This window comes from Rhipicephalus microplus, unplaced genomic scaffold (genome assembly GCF_043290135.1).
Source record: "Rhipicephalus microplus isolate Deutch F79 unplaced genomic scaffold, USDA_Rmic scaffold_101, whole genome shotgun sequence".
NCBI lineage: Eukaryota > Metazoa > Arthropoda > Arachnida > Ixodida > Ixodidae > Rhipicephalus > Rhipicephalus microplus.
Genome location: NW_027464673.1, coordinates 815276 through 818045, shown reverse-complemented (window position 1 = coordinate 818045; position 2770 = coordinate 815276).

The window sequence follows — 2770 nt, the reverse complement described above, 5'->3', positions numbered from 1 at the left end:
AACAAAGAAGCCCTTTTCTTGCAACCATGGTTTTACGGGCAATGTTCCGCTGTGCAGCTGAAAAAAAAATGTCTTTGCACTTGCGCGTACGGTCATCATTTTCACTCTCTTCAATACGTCACGTTCAGCACCAACCTGGTATACTGATCTGTAGATAGGCTGAGGCAGCATTACGTCACGTAAATCTCTGTAAAGACGTTTTCTCTTTACAACAGATAAATATTCCATTGAAAATCTCACTTTCAGTATTTCATATGCCATTATAACTTCTCTTAAATATCCACGTAGGTTACACTTCACAGACATACTTGATACCACATAATCAGGAATCTTATTAGAAAGTACAATTTGTAGAAATGTTCTCACAAACGGGTTACATTGGTCGCGTAAAAAAAAATATCTAGACACAATTTGCTTGAGGAAGAGGTGAGCCAATCCTAAACCACCATTTCTTAGTGAATGAAATAAGTTTGTTCGACTCGTACGCTCCCAAACCGACCCCCAAACAAACACAGCTAAGACTCGATGCAATTTCTGCACATTTGCTCTTGACATAAATAGGAACTGCAGAACATACCATACTTTGCAAACAATGAACCAATTGCATGCAGTCGCTCTAGAAAACATAGAAAGTTCCCTACTACCCCAGTTTCTTGTCTTCTCACGAGTGCTCTCACATATCTCTTTCCAGTAATCATCCGTGTTTTTGTAATGCTGGAGGGGTACTCCGAGATACTTCGTCGGTACAAGTGACCAGTTCATATTTGCAAAGTTTTGTGGGGTGGTCTCCCAAGAACCATGCCACAAGCCTAGGCATTTGTCCCAGTTTACTGCACTGCCTGTCATCTTGCAAAAATAGGCCACATGACGTATCACTTCACTGACACTTTCCTTATCGCTACAAAACACGGCAATATCGTCGGCATATGTTAGCATTTTAACTTCACTGTTCATTAGCTGATACCCTTTTATTGTTTCATTGCTAATAATCTTCATGCAGAAAGGTTCCATATATATTGCAAATAATAAAGCCGAAATGGGATCACCTTGCCGCACACCGTTTGTCACTTGAAAGCTTTCAGTAAGTCGCCCATTAATTACAAGACTCGTAAAGCACTCTCTATAGGCCATTTTTACCCCTTCCAAAATGACAGACCCTACATTAACATATTCTAGTATCAAAAAAAGGATATCATGATTTACACGGTCAAAGGCTTTTTCCAGATCTAATTGCAACATTGCAACCTTGCTACCAAACACATCGCAACTCTCCAGCACGCTTCTCGCTACATGAACATTTGTATTTATTGTGCGTCCTTTTATACCACAAGTCTGGTGTGGTCCAACTAGTATTTTCATCATCCTTTGCAACCTGCCTGCAAGAACCTTCATAAACACTTTATAGTCTGTGTTGGCTAAACTGATTGGTCGGTACGACTTGACGGACAATAATTTTTTGGGGTCGTCAGTTTTCGGTATGAGTATTACGTGCGTCTTTTTAAATGAGCCGGGCAGAACCTTTAATCTTATAGCCTCCGTGAAGACACGATGTAAGGCAACAGAAATAACACCTTTAAAAGTCTTGTACAATGCGGCACCAAATCCATCAGGTCCCGGTGCTTTGCCAGCCGCCAGGTCGTCAATAGCTTTTTCTATTTCGGACACTTCAATCGCTATCTCCAGCTGCTCTCTCTCGTTATCAGAGAGCTTTGGTATCAAATGCAGAAACTGATCCTCAAACCCTTCCTCTGCCTTCACTTTTCGGCCAAGTAAGCCTCGGAAATATTCAACAAATACTTGCTCAATTGCTGTCGCTTCACGTACAATACCGCTATCAGTTGCAATCGCTTTGATTTCATTTCGCTTGGCGTATCTTTTTTCATCCCCAAGTGCACGCTTTGTTGGTGTTTCGCCGAGAGATAATTTTTCCGCACGTGCCCTTATCACCGCACCTCTATATTTTTCAATGTCAATTGCCTCCAATTGGTTTTTTAACTGCCTTATTTCTTTTGTGTACTTTCCTGGCATTTTACTTTCTAGACTCAACGCAAAGTCTAACTGACATTGCAAATTTTTTTTCTTTTTCCTTTTTGGCTCTATGTAACACACCGGATCTTTCTATGGCTTTCATCTTTGTTACCTCCTTAAAACGCTCCCAGGCTTCAATCACGTTCGCTTGAGGCTCAGCTAACATTTTGTTAATGGAATCCTGCACAGCTTCAACGAACAATTCATCTTTTAATAATAAGTCGTTTAATTTCCACACGTCCCAGTTAAAGCGTGTCTTCTTCTTTTTATACCCTATAGTGAACATTACTAAACTGTGGTCACTGAAAGACACACTTTTTACTTCATAATTCGAACATACTCGCATTAACTCTACTGACACATAGGCTCTGTCTAGCCTCGCATGGCTTTCGTTCTGAAAGTGTGTGAAGTGCTCTTCTGCAGAGAGCACATCACCAACATCTTCGAGATGACAATCTTGTACAATAGTGCAGAGTAGCGCTGCACTTTGGTCTTTTATGGCTGCTTTTTTTGCTCTGTCCTGAGGGTTGCAAACACAATTAAAGTCGCCGAGCATAATGACAATCCTGCCACAGCTAAGAAAAGTCTGTAAATTCTCAAACAATAATTTACGTTCAACTTCTTTGTTCGGTGCGTAAACACAGACAACTCGCCATTTTTTATTATTATATGTAAAATCGCAAACTATGAATCTCCCAGTACTAGACACAGTTACAGTCTCCTCAACTATACCAATAGAATT